This window comes from Crinia signifera, chromosome 3 (assembly GCF_055691185.1).
Source record: "Crinia signifera chromosome 3, ASM5569118v1, whole genome shotgun sequence".
Taxonomy (NCBI): Eukaryota; Metazoa; Chordata; class Amphibia; order Anura; family Myobatrachidae; genus Crinia; species Crinia signifera.
The window spans coordinates 24,320,855-24,337,383 of NC_139219.1; positions in this window are offsets into that span (position 1 = coordinate 24,320,855).

Consider the following 16,529-nt stretch of genomic DNA (forward strand, 5'->3'; position numbering starts at 1 on the left):
ACCTCTGCCGGCGGTGCCGCAGAGGTAATCAGCTGGTCGCAGGAGCATGTTCCTGCGACCAGCGATTACAATGGGGCTGAAAACGGGAGCGCGCACCCGGCGATTTATCGCTGGGGCACACTCCCATCACTGGCAAAATGGTCGCCTGCGACCATATTTCCAGCGATTTCAGCCCCTATCGACCCTGTGTGTACACAGCTTAACCTGACCCTCCCTGCAGCCTAATCTAACACTCTCTGCAGCCTAACCTGACCCTCCCTGCAGCCTAACCTAACCCTCCCTGCAGCCTAACCTAACCCTCTCTGCAGCCTAACCTAACCCTCCCTGCAGCCTAACCTACCCCACTGCAGCCTAACCTGCCCCCTGCAGCCTAACCTAACCCTCCCTGCAGCCTAACTGTCCCTGCAGCCTAACCTAACCCTCCCTGCAGCCTAACCTACCCCCTGCAGTCTAACCCAACCCTCCCTGCAGCCTAACCTGACCCTCCCTGCAGCCTAACCTACCCCCCTGCAGTCTAACCCAACCCTCCCTGCAGCCTAACCTGACCCTCCCTGCAGCCTAACCTACCCCCCTGCAGTCTAACCCAACCCTCCCTGCAGCCTAACTGTCCCTGCAGCCTAAGCTAAACCTCCCTGCAGCCTAACTGTCCCTGTTGCTGTACCCTGCCGCAATACTTACTCAGACGCAGAAGCGTCTCAGATGCTCAAGCATCTCAGACAGATGGAGCGCCTCTCCGCCGACGCCCGCATGATCCCCTCTCCACCGGAGAGGGGATCATGCGGGAGCCGGCTCTGTGTGAGAGGCGCTCACTAGGCTTGCCAGGGACGCCGGGAACAGAGATGCAGTTCCCGGCAACAGTTACTTGTGTAGTTTCACGGCGGCAGCCTATGCTGATAACTTAGCTTAGGCTGCCACCGTGAAACTACACAAGTACCAAAGGGACACCTCCAGGTCGGTCTGTAGTAGCGCTGTGCAGGGTAGGAGTCCAGGAATAACCCACCTGTGTGTAATCTCTCTACCTCCTAGACTTGTTGTAATATCCCTTTAGTCTGGGACGCCTATGAATTACACAGGTTCTGCGGCTGATTAGAACCAGACAAAATGCAGGCCTGAGTTTAGCCAGCCACAGAACCTGTGTAAATCATGCGTGTCCCGTAGTAAGGGGGTATTATGGTAAGTCTACAGTATGGACACAGCTTGTGTCGCTGCTTTTGTTTAACGTTAGACAGAAAAGATCTTGGAAAACTTTCATTTCCTGTCCTACATACAGACAATCCCCACGGAACAGGATTTCTATATAATCTCCTCTTTCACCTTGAAACCGTAAGGGGCCTATTTATCAAACAGGATTCGCAGCTACAGGGGATCCCGCTGCTCTGTTCCAGTCCATCAGTATCCGGCTTCTGGTGCACCTTCACCCACAGCAGGAGTTACTTACATCTGTCAACCACCTCCGCGCTGTATCCATCAATGCTCCTTCTGCACTACCCTAAGTCCTCACTATAAGTATGGGTCACAGGATCATCTCAATGACGGTCGACATACATTGGGTTGACCACTGAAGGATGACAGGGCTTAGGTCGACAAGTGGAAAAGGTCAATATGTCTACAGTGGACAGGGTCAACAGATCGACACACACGCATTAGGTCGACAATGAGAAGGTCAACACATGTTTGTAGCGGTATCCGGAATGATCATAGACTGACTCATGATTGACAGTCATATGGTCGACCACTAATGGTCAACAGTCAAAAGTAAAAGGTAGACATGCATTTTTTTACAAAATTTTCAACCGACATGTGCCGACAGGCGGTATTTCATGCCCAACCATCCACTAGGGCATGCCCTCAGCACTGAGCCCGAAGCACGGCGAGCGCAGCGAGCCATGCGAGGGGACATGGTACACTTAGACAGTGTCCATGTCGACCTATGTCAATATAGACACCCTAAAACCATAAAAAACTCATGTTGACCTTTTTCCATTTCAACTTTTTGACCATGTCGACCTTTTTCATTCGACCTTTTGACCCTGTCAACCTTGTGACTGTCGACCATTAGTGGTCGACCATATGACTGTCTATCATGAGTCAGTCTATGTTTTATACCATAACCGTTTGCAGCAGAGTTGCCTTCTTTTAACGTCTCCGGGAGGCCCCAAGAGGACTGTCAACAGCATTTCGGGGGGGGGGGGGGGGGGCTGATGTAGACGTCATCAAGCTCCCCCCCCCCTCCCCCCCAATACTGCAAATCCTGCAATTTGCAGGTCTTCAATGAGGAAGCGGGGTTAAATGACGTGATTTGCATCTTTAGCCCCTCCCATCCCCCCAAAAACCCTCAAATTATGGGAAAGTGACTCTGCCGTGGGGGAGAAGTGGGGGGCCACCGGTATCAGGAAGGGTTGCCCACTCTTCCTGATACCGTGATGGGGACGAGCTTTTCGTGTGCCTCCCGGCCATTCCGGCAGAGTAGGCAACTCTGATTTGCAGTAAAGCCTCAGCAAGCCGCCACCGCAGCTAACCCAGCCATAAGGCCGCAGCCCGCAGGCATCAGCCGTCACAGATTACAATGTTATTAGCACCAGGGAAAGAAAAATTTCACCATCAAAAGTTTATCACCGGTCCCCAAAGAAACATTTGCTGCAAAAAAACATTGATAATTTCTTGCAGCGAGAACTTGTTCCTCCTTTTCTTAGAATTTGAACTGGGCCAGCAGAAAACTTGGAAAGTCAAATCAGTAAATTAGAATCTAATAAGTCTAGAAAGCATTTACAGCTGTCTCTCTTTCCTCCCTTGATCCTCTCTCCCATCTCAATTTCCCCCAGTCACAGCTGTAAATATTTATCTGGGTTCATCCAGTGAAAAGACGTCCTCAGACACTTCATCAGGGTACTAGAGTTTCCTCCAAGCCTCTGTGTGTATATATGGTGCATCTTCTTCTCCACCGTGGCCCTTCATGTCTCACCTGCTGTCCATACACCTCAGATACTGACCCAGCACCTTGTATATCCCTAAATATGTGTCCTCTCCATAACAATAATCTCACTCACAAGAGGAATTCTCATTACTGCACTGCTGCACATAATGGGGTTCACCAGACTGTCCAATGTCTCCCCTTTTCCATACACAACTTCCCTTTGCATCATTTTGCGCTTCATAGATGATTTCCGAAGTAATTTAATCTGTTTATATAAAATGCTAAATACGCCTCACCTCTATGAGGTGAAGTACCGCCACAAACCACTAGAGGCCACTCGACCGGCATTAATAACTCCAAAAACTGCAGTTTACCGCAATACTTATAGCTTGCATCAAATTCAAAAGACAAAAAACTACTGTTGGAGATAATGGGGGAAATTTACTAAAGGAAATTTGTAAAAAATAGGTGTATTTGTATCCAAAAATACACTTATTTTTGACATTTACTATCCCGAAAATTGCCGTATTTGCTGTATTTTTGGGATAGTAAATGTCAAAAATAAGTGTATTTCTGGATACAAATACACCTATTTTTTTTACAAATTTCCGTTAGTAAATTTCCCCCAATATGTTCATCTACAGACAGTGTGAAGGGATTTTCTACAATGTTTGTAAAGTATCCATTTCTTCCATATTATAAACTCACATCAGGTCCTGCAACTCATAGGCTATTATATAAGGGCCTCTGTCTTTCTGCACCACCCCAGCTGCTACATTTGCGTTACATTTGTGCACCACCTCAGCTGCTACATGTGCATGACATTTGTGCACCACCTCAGCTGCTACATCTGCACAACATTTGTGCACCACCTCAGCTGCTACATCTGCATGACATTTGTGCACCACCTCAGCTGCTACATCTGCATGACATTTGTGCACCACCTCAGCTGCTACATCTGCATGACATTTGTGCACCACCTCGGCTGCTACACCAAATTAAATTTATTGGTACTTGTGTCGTTTCACGGCCCCAGTTACGTAGTTAGCGTAGCGTCCCTTTCAGAATCAGCGTAGTGTTCCCGCGGCCAGCATAGTAAGCGTAGTTAGCCAGAAGTAGCGTAGTGTTCCCGCAGCCACTTGACAGGGTATTGTCTAATCGCTGTGACCATAAATCCACCCAAAAATGACACAACACTCCTGTTGGATAAAATTGGCCACAGCGGCCATCTTTATTAAAACAATACAAATTTAACAATAACCAAAAAACATTCCCAACGGAGGTGGTCCCCGAGGCCCCCAATAAATCTATCCACACGTTCAAGCACTTCCAGGAGTTCTTACCCCCAGCCGATAGCGATTGGCTCGAGGGCACCAATTGTCAACACCCAGTGCTCATTACTTAACCTCACCCAGGGGAGTCCAGCCCCCTCATGGGGCCCTCCCCGCCGCATAATTAAGCCTCAATGTCACTAACCTCGAGGACCCCCCTCCGCACAGGCCACTGTGACAGAAAAAGACATACTATCAATTATCTACCTAAAACCTTATAAAAAACCGGGAGGGTGGGTGGGAGCTGTTGTAAAAAATTCTCCCAGTGACCCCTTTTCCCGCCTGAACCCTGCTTATAAACCCCTCCAACACCCCGTTAAGCCCCTCCCCCTATGACCCACTCCTCTGACACCCCTTCTATGACTATCCTGCTAATCAGCTCCCTACAAACCCTGTCAGGGGAGCCTACCCCCAGGCTTTGCCTCCAGTTCGGCCCCTACATGACAGGGTATTGTCTAATCGCTGTGACCATAAATCCACCCAAAAATGACACAACACTCCTGTTGGATAAAATTGGCCACAGCGGCCATCTTTATTAAAACAATACAAATTTAACAATAACCAAAAAACATTCCCTACGGAGGTGGTCCCCGAGGCCCCCAATAAATCTATCCACACGTTCAAGCACTTCCAGGAGTTCTTACCCCCAGCCGATAGCGATTGGCTCGAGGGCACCAATTGTCAACACCCAGTGCTCATTACTTAACCTCACCCAGGGGAGTCCAGCCCCCTCATGGGGCCCTCCCCGCCGCATAATTAAGCCTCAATGTCACTAACCTCGAGGACCCCCCTCCGCCACCAAGCACGGGGTTAAACCCTTAACCCCGTGCGCCCCCCCCCCACATCCGGAACGCTGTTTCTACTCCCTCTTGTAGTCCCAAAGACCAAATATCTATCCCCACAGCATTCAAGTGCACACCATCCCCTCTCCAAAATGCCCCGGCACCGGACTCGAGTTCCCTGTGCCTAACCACCACTGCCCCATTCCTAGCCATAAAACGCCCAATCGCCCTGTTAACTTTAATCCGCGCCTTATTGAGCTTGTCAGCCGACCTTGCATCCCTCCAAAATTGACGTGGCACAATGTCCGACCAAACCGTGATCACCTCCGGAAACATTGACCATAAACGCAGGAGATCAAACTTGATATCCCGTATCAACTCCCTAAATGGTCTGCCCCCAAGGTCGTTCCCCCCCACATGTAACACTAATATATCGGGAGCCCTGTCGAGACGAACAAAGCGGTGGAACTCCTGCCATACTCCACTCCATACCATACCGCGCTTCCCCAGCCAGCGGACCAACGCCTCCTTTCTATCCAAACCCAGCTGGCGGCCATTCGGTCTCACATCAGCCCGTAACGCTCCCCAAAAGACATATGAATGTCCTAAAATCCAAATCAGGCACGGAGGCTGCCCTAAAACAGAAAAACATGCAGTCAACCTTAACAATCCCCTAGGCGAACATAAGAACGAAAACGAGACGATTCCCACCGCCCAATACGCTTAATTAACTCATCACCAAACCCCATTCTAGCAGCCTCAGTTGCGGCCCCAATACGGAAAGAGTGCCCAGCGTATTCCTCCCCCTTGAGGCCCAACGTCCGCAGGACTGCTCTGAACACACTTGTGAACTGGAATCGTGACAAAAAGGACCCATCTGCATGCACCAACAAAGGATCACTTCCCCTGCCACCTCTGACTTCCTTAAACTTCCTTAGTCGTGCCACCGGGCACATCTCCGACCCTGGTACAGAGAAGAGGACTACCCTCTTTCCCCTCCCTAACTGATCCGTCTTTGACCTCCTAACCACTAGCTCGACCCTGTCTGCGTATAAATCCACATCCTCCTCTAACAACCCCCCTGGCCTGGACACGCTTGGACTCACGAGCTCACCTATCCGCAGTGCACCGAAGAAAGCAAGCGAAAAAGCTACCCCGAACAACCTTTCCTCGAAATTGGAACTACAAACCGCCCCTAACTTCTTGCCCATATTCTGCAACAACTGAAAGGAAACCGGCCTTCTCTGATCCTGGACCACATGGCCTCTCCTCCACCCTTTCAGTGCTTGCGCAATCAGGAAATTCTTAGTGACATCAGGCCTACCACCTGAACGGAACCCAAAAGCCAAACCCGCCATGCAGCGCGTGATTTTTGCCACTGACCAACCAATCTCCTTACAATGGCCTATATATAACAGAACAGCCAACTCGTCATCATCCTCCCTCAAACCTGCTACCTCACGCCATTCCAACCAGCTCCGCCAGTCCTGATTATACGCCGACCATGTATTCGGGGCCAGAGATTCCCTGATGAGCTGGTCAACTACCCGTCCAGCAGATCCCAGAGCCGACTCGGGAACTCGGTCCCCTCCCTGTCCGCCTCTGGCGCCAACTCCCGGAAACGCTCCCACTGTGAACGAGATAAAGAATCTGCGATGCCGTTAGAAACACCGGGGACGTGCCTGGCCACCACCCACAAATTCAACGCCAGACATTCCAATACTAACTGCTGCAAAATAGTGACCACTGGCGGGGAAGATGCCGACAATTGGTTAATGGCCATGACAACCCCTAAATTATCGCAATGAAAACAAATCTTCCTATTGCGGAACAACTCCCCCCAAATCACTACTGCAACTAAAATAGGAAACAACTCCAACAAAGCCAAGTTTTTTACCATGCCCCTCTGCACCCAAGACTCAGGCCACCGGCCCACACACCAATGCCCCTGGCAATATGCCCCAAAACCGACACTCCCAGCCGCGTCTGTGAAGAGGTCTAGCTCCGCGGCCATGCATGCGTCTGACATCCACAACGCTCTGCCATTAAAAGCCTCCAAAAATGTTGCCCATACCCGCAAGTCACCTTTTAATTCTCTACCTAGTCTGACAAAATGATGAGGAAGAACCACCCCCGCTGTCGCTGCTGCCAGCCTCCTGCTGAATATGCGGCCCATAGGTATGATGCGACACGCAAAGTTCAATTTACCCAGCAAGGATTGCAACTCCCGCAATCTAATTTTCTTCAACAGCAATGCCCTCCCTACCTCAGCTTTCAAACCCAGAATTTTTTCTTCAGGCAAGCGGCACTCCATATTCTCGGTATCAATGACAATACCCAAAAAACTGATCACTGTCGCAGGGCCCTCTGTTTTACCAGGTGCAAGCGGGACCCCAAAGTCCGCCGCCACCCTTTCAACCGTCCTCAACAACAAGTCGCAGACCCCGGTACCCCCAGGACCAATACATAAGAAGTCATCTAGGTAATGAATAACTGAACTGCACCCAGAGACATCCTTAACCACCCACTCCAAAAAGGAACTAAAGGCCTTAAAGTAAGCACACGACAAGGAGCAACCCATCGGTAAACATCGATCAACAAAAAACTCCCCGTTCCAACAACAACCTAACAAGCGCAAACTGGTTGGGTGAACCGGCAGCAACCGAAAAGCCGATTCAATATCAGTCTTTGCCAACCGGGCCCCTTTCCCAAACCGCTTCACCCACTGAACAGCCGCGTCAAAAGATGTATAAACCACCGAACAGATGTCGGGGTCAATGCCATCATTGACCGACGCCCCCTTCGGAAAAGACAGATGGTGTATAAGACGAAACTTGTTCGCCTCCTTTTTAGGCACCACCCCCAATGGTGAGACTATCAAATCCGGCCATGGTGGCGACCCAAAAGGCCCAGCCATACAACCCAACTGTACCTCCTTAAACAGTTTATCCTGAACCACCTCCGGGTGTTCCCTTGCAGACTTCAAATTCCTCCTAAAAACCCCTGAAACCCGGACATCGGAAGGTATCTTAAAACCTTCCCTAAACCCTTCCTCCAACAATGCGGCTGTCTGCTGATCAGGATATCTACGCAGATAGCCCAGCATCCTTTCCAGCCGAACCGGCGTCTCCCCCTTTTGCATTACCATCCCGTGACTTCCCCCTGAAGCATTTATTTGCACCATGGGTCCCTCCACACGAGGAACATTCATGCTTGAATTTGCATTTTGCCCCAAAACGGCATGACCCGTCGTTGAAGGCAAAACAGAGTCCCTTCTGCATGGCCGATCCATTCGAAGCCTCCCTCGGCCCCCCCCCCGTCCCCACGAAAGGGCTGCCCGCTTTTCATGGGAGCCGTCACCTTTAACCATAAAGCAATGTCCTTATGATCCCAACGTAAGTTAGGACGCACCGCCTTCCTCTGTCTAAACTGTTCATCATACCGGAGCCAAGCCAGGCCCCCATACACCCGGTACGCCTCCCCTATCGCATCCATGTAACAAAACAAACCTGAACAATTTTCAGGTGCCTTTTCCCCAATCACGCTAGCCAAAATAGCGAATGCTTGTAACCAGTTCGTGAACGACCGCGGTATCAGCCGATACCGCCGACGTTCTTCCTCCTCCTTCTTCTCCTCCTTACGGGGCCTATCCAGATTAAAACGCTCCAAAGGGAGCAGTGAAAATATATCCACGTATTCCCCTTTCCAAATCCTCTCCCTCACTTCCTGCTTTAGGTGGGCCCCCAACGGCCCCTCAAAGCAGACGTACACTTCCCCTTTCGCAGTGTCACTGAGCCTCCCTACCTCCTCTTGCGTCTCCCCGCTGCTCGCTTGAGCCCCCACACTGCTGCTGATTGGCGCACTACTGGCCACCGGCACCCCGCTGCTAACTGGCACCCCACTGCTAGCCGGCACATTACTGCTGACTGCCATGCTACTGCCCACCGGCACCCCACTGCTAACTGTCACACTACTGCTGGCTGGCGTGCTCGCATTCTGCGGCACCCACGCCGCCGCCGGGGACGGCCCCGCCCCCTGCCGCAAGCCAGCCAACCAATCTGCAAAACCACTCAATAATTCCGTAAAACCCCTGCTCATTTCCCCTTGGAGGGCTGCCCCTCCCCCCCCCTGACTCTGCGCTAATGCATTAACAGACATAGAGACAGACTCACCAGGCTGCCTGGGGGCTGTGAACCCAGCAGCCGCAGTTCCAGCGTCCTGACGTGCCCCAGCCTCTGTAGAAGGACCAGGTACTTCTCCGTCACCCGCTGACGATGGCATCACTCTTCCCCTGGTAACGCGACCCTCAGGTACAGCGCCAGCCGGCGTGACCTCATTGGAGGCGGAGCCAGTTGGGCGCTGCTCGCTCCGTGTACCAGGCCTGCGTTCCTCTGCCTGTACTTCTGCCCCCCTGGCACGACTCACCCCGCGCTGGGCAGCAGCATGCTCCGCATGCCCCACCGCTCCAGGTCCAGTACCCCGCACCGCCGGATCTTCTTGCACGGGGGGGGGATCCCCCCCGCGCGGAGGGTTCCGCCTGCTAGCCGGATTCCTCCCAGACCTGGTCCTGCGGGCGGAAGGTGCCCGGCCCGCAGCCCGGCCTGGAGGGTCCCTGACGGGGCTCCGTGAATGGCGCTGAACCCTAGGGGACACAGATGGGCTGAAGCGCTCCGGAGGCCTAGACCTCCGAGGCCGTGCGCCCGCTGGAGCAGCCTCTTGCGTTGCTGCTCCCAGTCCCCCCAGCAGACCGGACATCTGCTGCTGAAGCCATTCAGCCCCTCTAGTGCCCGCTGCCTCCCTAAGGGCAGCAAGCGCAGCGGATACCTCCGCATCAGCGTCGCCTGGGGAAGCCATGGGAGTTGCCAGAGCTGTTCAGCTGTTGTAAAAAATTCTCCCAGTGACCCCTTTTCCCGCCTGAACCCTGCTTATAAACCCCTCCAACACCCCGTTAAGCCCCTCCCCCTATGACCCACTCCTCTGACACCCCTTCTATGACTATCCTGCTAATCAGCTCCCTACAAACCCTGTCAGGGGAGCCTACCCCCAGGCTTTGCCTCCAGTTCGGCCCCTAAATAAGCGTCCCTGGCTACGTTATCAGCGTAGGCTGGCTCCATGAAACGGCACATGTAACTACCGTACTGTTGCCGGGAACTGCATCTCTGTCCCCGGCGTCCCTGGCAAGCCTACTCAGCAACTCTCTCACACCGCCGGCGCCAGCATGATCCCCTCTCTTTGGCGGAGAGGGGATCATGCCGGCGGAGAGGCGTTCCATCTGTTTGACATGCAGGAGCGTCTCAGACGCACCAGCAATGTCACGCGCCTGTGTCTGAGTAGCTATTACAGCCACCGAGCCCGAAGCGTGGCGAGCGCAGCGAGCCCTCGAGGGGACACAGATTACCTTCCAAGTAATCCACGTTCGCTCGCCACGCTTCGGGCTCGGTGGCTCACTGTGCTCGTCACACTATATAAAATCAACTCCACGCCGACATGGATAGTGGGGGTATGAAAAGGTCGGGTGGACACGTAACACTTTCGCTCACCACGCTTCGGGCAGCCGTGGATAGTGGGGGTTTGAAAAGGCGCTACAGAACCCCTAACCCTGTAGGCAGGGTTGCTGTACCCTGCCGTAATAGACACTCAGACGCAAGAGCGCCTCATTGCTGGAGCGTCTGAGACGCTCCTGCGTGTCAAACAGATGGAGCGCCTCTTCGCCGGCACCAGCAGGATCCCCTCTCCGTCAAAGAGAGGGGATCATGCTGGCGCCGGCGGTGTGAGGGAGGCGCTGAGTAGGCTTCACGGTGTAGTTTCACGGTGCCAGCCTACGCTGATATAGTAGCTTATGTAAATCATCCATTCGCAGGCATGCGGGGGGTCGCATGTACAAAGGGGGGGGCAGCCAGCACAGATGGCGGCAGACGGCATCCGATAGACTCGCAAGGTCTGCGAAATTTGAGTCAATCAGAATTAGGTCCTATTTCTGTCCTGATGGGGGGAAGAGTCCAGAAAATGATGCCGCAAAGCTGGGGCGCCGGCTTACGTTTTTGCCGTGGGTGCTCAAGCATGCCCCCTCAGTCCTGGATGGAGGTAGGCAGGGGGTCCTGGCAGCACCACAGCGGGGTCCCAGCAGTGGATATGCCATCAGCAGCAGGGTCCCTGTGGGAGATGGGAACTAGCAGCGGTATTAATACCGCTACTAGTTCCCATCCGCCGCAGGGACCCCTGCTGCTGACGTCATATCCGCTGCTGGGACCCCGCTGCGGTGCTGCCAGGATCCGCGACGGCGAGCAGCGGGTGAGCTCCGGCCATGGCCCGTGGGTTCTCCTCACTTTCCATGGGTGCTCGGGCTCGGGCACTGCAGGCAGGGCCGTCTTTCCCATTGGGCACAATGGGCAGTTGCCCAGGGGCCCTTTGACCTAAGGGCCCACCGCAATGGGGAAGACAGCACTGCACGAACACCCACACCAGCTGGAGGTGGCAGCTAGAGGCAGTCCTGTCAGTCATCGCCTGCTCTCCGTCAAGCCCAGTGCAGCCTCCTGCAGTGCCCACCCGCACACCCCCTCCCCGCTGGATAGGCTGCGTCAGCTGACGGGTGCGCGCTCCGGCCAATCACAGCATTGCAGCCTCCCGGGTACCTGGGGAAGTGGTGCTCCGGCTAGCTGCACCCGGGATATGGGAGGGCATCCTGTGCGCCGGCTGCCTGACAAACGGGCGCAGCGGAGGGGTGTACTGTGCTCCATCTGCCTGACAGCAGCTGGACAGTGTCCCGCTATTTGCCAGGTCGGTGGGACACTGAGACTGGCCGGATGCAGTGTCCAGTGGACACTGATTGGCAGAATTCTCTCACCCAATCAGCATCCGGGCCAGTCTTTTCAAAATCAGCAGCGCTTCCCACCGACCCAGCAAATAGCGCTACAACTCCCAGACGCCGCTGCTCAGACCCTGCTGCCCATAGGTATGTGGGGGTTGTATGTGAGGGGTGCTGTATGCGAGGGGGGCCCACACTAGTGTTCTGCCCAGGGGCCCCTGACAATGTTAAGACGGGCCTATGCCGCAACGACAATAACCAGGAAATGATATCAAAATATGAAACCAGTAGTTGGTATCCTTTATTGCTTCACTCTCTAACAATCCACAGAACAGCAACAATTATTCTAGTCAGCTCTGAATATTTTGCAATGTTATTTCAGGGCAAGCGAAGCTGTTTACAGGATTGCTGAGATTCTGATCCTGGAACTTTATAGGGAGATGATTTATCAGGAGAGTTGCTGCACACATGTTGTTCTATGTAACTCCAGAGGGTCTGCGTGATATACCCAGAGCTATATAAAAGACAGACGCTGTCCTCGGTTTTATTTCCATTGCTGGGTTATTTCCTGCAAGGCCGGAGAACTGAACACGATTTCACTTGTTATTTTTACCAAAAAGGCAGGCCAGATGTCAGCCGAGGGCTGGTGAGGACGATGAGCTCAGATCCAGCCTCCATTGTCCTACGGATCGCGGCCTCTCTGGACACTGGGTCCTTTGTTATATGAATCTTGGAGATATATTTAGTTCTGCAGTGAGAGAAGGGGGGGGGGGATGAGTGAGCAAAAAGTGATGTAAAGGAATGGCCTGGGCTGAAATATAATCTATATATACCTCTCAACCAATTACACTATCCAACTGTTCCAGGGTGGCGTTGAAGGGGGACACGAAAGTTGGGAGAACCAGCGATCACTGAATAGAAGCCGTGCGGATGATACACCCAGAAGATAGTTCTCTTGGCGTCATCGAGTGTGTTAGTGCACAGGGTTCAGGATGTTTCCTGCGGGGAGGCTTCATTCTTGAACCAAGATGGCCGCCGAACCTAGTATTGCTCATGCACGACGCCATCTTGTCACTGTGTTTGAATGATACATGGCTGTGTACAATTTAGCTCCAGTGAAACTTACAAGTGATTCTGCACCACTGCAGGAACCAGGGCCGGATTAAGGGTCTCATGGGCCTGGAGCTGAAAATGCTCAAGGGCCTATTAGAAGAAATGGAGGAGGTGATGCCAATGCCATGTAGGCATGAGTACACCATGCACACTGCACCCATAGTGTGTAGGATTGCCATATTAATACTTGTGATTATTATGTTGTCATGGTGACGGGCCTGTTTTAATGTAGAGGCCCAGTGCTGCAGTTCCATCCACCCCATTGTAAAGGCCTCCATACACTAGGCCGACTTGACCAAAGGACTTCCCCTGAGCTCCCCCGGCAGCTCCCTGTGAGAGCTCAATAAGAATTGTGATAACATGTGATAAATCAGATGCAATATATCACATGTAAGCCTGGAAAGCTGCAGACAGGGGGGGCGTCAGACTTGAAAAATCCTATTTAAAAGACTGGGCAGTCGCTGATTGGCTGACAGAGCTCTCTCAGCCAATCAGCAGCTACTCAGTTTTTTCAATAGGATTTTTCAATTCTCCCCCCGCCCACTGAATCCCGCTCCCCACCCAGCACACCTCACTCCCCGCACGCTGCATCGGATGCAATACATCATGAGTGCCGTTGACGGCTGCACATAAGATTTATCGGTACTTATGTAATATCTGGACTCCTGTTTTTCTTATGAGACCGCGTCCCCTTGCGGGGCTCGCTGCGCTCACCACACTTCGGGCACGGTGGCTCGCTGCACTCGCCACACTATATAAAATCAACTCCATACGTAGTTGGATAGTAGGGGTATGAAAAAATGGGGTGCATTTAACATGGGAGCCCAGATAATACATAAGTACCGATTTATCTTATGTCCGATCCGATGGGCACAGGACTGGACATCGGATCAAATTAGATGTCATACACTTGCAATTTTGTCCGGTTTCACCTGATTTCTTGGCCCGATCCGCTGGAATCAGGCCCAAATTGCGTAGTGTATGGGGGCCTTTAATCTGGTCTTAACTGGAACTCTGCATACACCCACTAGCTGGGAAGCTGTATGACACCTCACTACCAATGTGTATCAGAGAGATCAGCTGTATACACTACTACTGCAATAAACCAACGCCATTGTTTAAGCAACATACTTTAGGACGTCCTCAGATGCCCGCCGGTGTGTACAGTTATGTCGCTCCATCCTTAAGCCCGCACACACCCATTTCCCAACGTCTCTTACGTGCATTGGCATTGCTGCTGTCCAGACACCAACCACATCTGTGATCCCTGAGACAGCCCTGGACACTTGTGCACAGGGCCGGCGCCACCACTAGGCAGCCTAAGGCCACTGGAGGGCGGCACTTGGGAGCAGCTCCACCCCCCATAAAGCCAGTTAAGGCCCTACCAGCAGCGCTCACACGCACCACCGCTAACATGCTGCCCCCGCCCGTGGACCGTGCGCCAGAGCAAGTCACCTGCACTACCGCTGACTTGCTGCAGTGCCAGCACCACCCCATCCCCGTAGAGTGACTCGGCGGTGGCCGGAGCAAGTGGCCGGCGGGGCATCCCCCCCGCCTGGGGCGCTGCGGTGCCTTGCACCGGCGCTGCTTGTGCTGTATGTATGTATATATTAGCGATCAATACATGCAACCTCATTCAAAGTTCTATATGATTCAGTGTCCGTCCTGATGCCTCCGGCCTGCAGCAATTCGGGTTTTCAGATGCATTTTACAGTCAGGGAATGTGTGAAAATTCCATGGAAACTGTGACAACTGCATCCGCATCCAAGCGTGAACCACCACACTGCACACACGGCCGGGGCCTTTTCCAGAGGATATTACAGAATGTTTCATACACTCACCTCCGCTCGCGAAACCTCCGGATGGCAAAACAGATGTTTTATTGTGACCGTGCCCAGATTAATTATTGATGAGGTGAAGCGTCAGGTTGGTGATTGCCTAATAAGAAGAGTCCTCGGCCAAGAGCCCCGCTTCAATGCAGCTTTGATGTCTGCAATTTTTTTGGGACTGAGGGCCTGATTCGGAGCAACTCGCAGGGCTGCGAATTTACAACACGATCGATTATCGGACGGCCCCACATGTGCACAGGTCGCTGTGATTGCAGATTGATATCCTGCCAACGTTTGGGGGCAGTAACCTAGCATGCTCTGGGAGTGCCCCAGAAAATGTTGGTGTACCCGCACCGTTGCTAGGGAGGGCCGATGACATCATCGGTGGCATCCTTCTACCCACGGCCTTAGCAGAGCTGAGTAAGTCTAGACTTACAGGGGGAATCTATTAGATGAAGAGTGATTACCAATAGATTCCCCCATTTGCAGCCATGTACTTGGGTGGGATTTTCCCCTGTGCAGGGCAGCGCAGCTCAGCGAGCAGGTTTGAATAGCCTCCTAAATCCTCTTGCCCAACCACATACAGAGCACAAGTGGGCGGACCGTGGAGGACCTGATGACATAATTCTCCATAGCTCCGCCCCCTCTAGACAGTGCTTGATGACATCAGATGCTGTACACCTGGATTTCTGCTGCCACTTCCCGTTCCCTCACGCCAAACAGTCTCTGCAATAGAGATCTCAATGTGATCGTGATCACAAAATCACCTAATCACGTGCGCAGTGCGATCGATGCAGATTATCGCTCACTTGCGTGAACATCGGCCATTGCATGAAAATATGAATTAGGACCTTTTAGGGATTTGCAGCAACTCCCGTCCCAATACTGGGCAGACCCACATGGAACACATTACAGCGTAACGCACATTGAGATCATTATACTGTAAAAGCTTCATATCATTCATATGTCACATTTAGAGGATATTTCTACACTGCATTTTGGGTGGAGATATGTGAGATAATAAGAAAATATAACTTTCCCAGGCTCCCCGATCCCTCCGGGTAACTGCAACCAAAGATACATTTTATGTCTGTGTAGAATAATTAATAATGGTTTTACCGTAACCCCCAGCAAAATATGGCATCCGATGGAGTAACAACAGATTTTGGTGCCCCCCTCCCCAAGGTAAGACACCCCCAGCACTGCCTTACCCCTCCGCATCTGTGGCCAAGACCCGCAGATTTACTAGTCTGCGTCCTGGCACTCCTCCTGGCTCCTTATGAAAAATGTCCCTCACAAAATGGCCACCCTCTAACAGCAGACCCTTTTTAAGGATGCTAGAGGAGGCCGCCATCACCACTTCCTCTAGCATCCTTCAAAACGGTCTGCTGTAAGGGGGCGGCCATTTTGTAAGGGACATTTTTCATAAGGAGCCAGGAGGAGTCCCGGGACATGGGCTAGTAGATCTGCGGGTCCCGACTCCCAGCCACAGATGCGGCAACAGCGTAACAATAGCCCCCACAGACCATCAGCGCCCACACATACTCAGCACTTCCCCAACGTTGCGAGGTCTGCAGCGCTATTGATACGCCACTGATTAGGTTGACCCATATTAGGTCAACATGCATTGGGTTGACCATGGAAAGGGATTCGCTTGGTGGGGGCTTTTACCTGCTCTCAAGGCAGTAAAAATATGCAGCCTATCAAGCAGGTCTGAATAAGGCCCATTTTAACTAGCATATGTATGTTACGTGT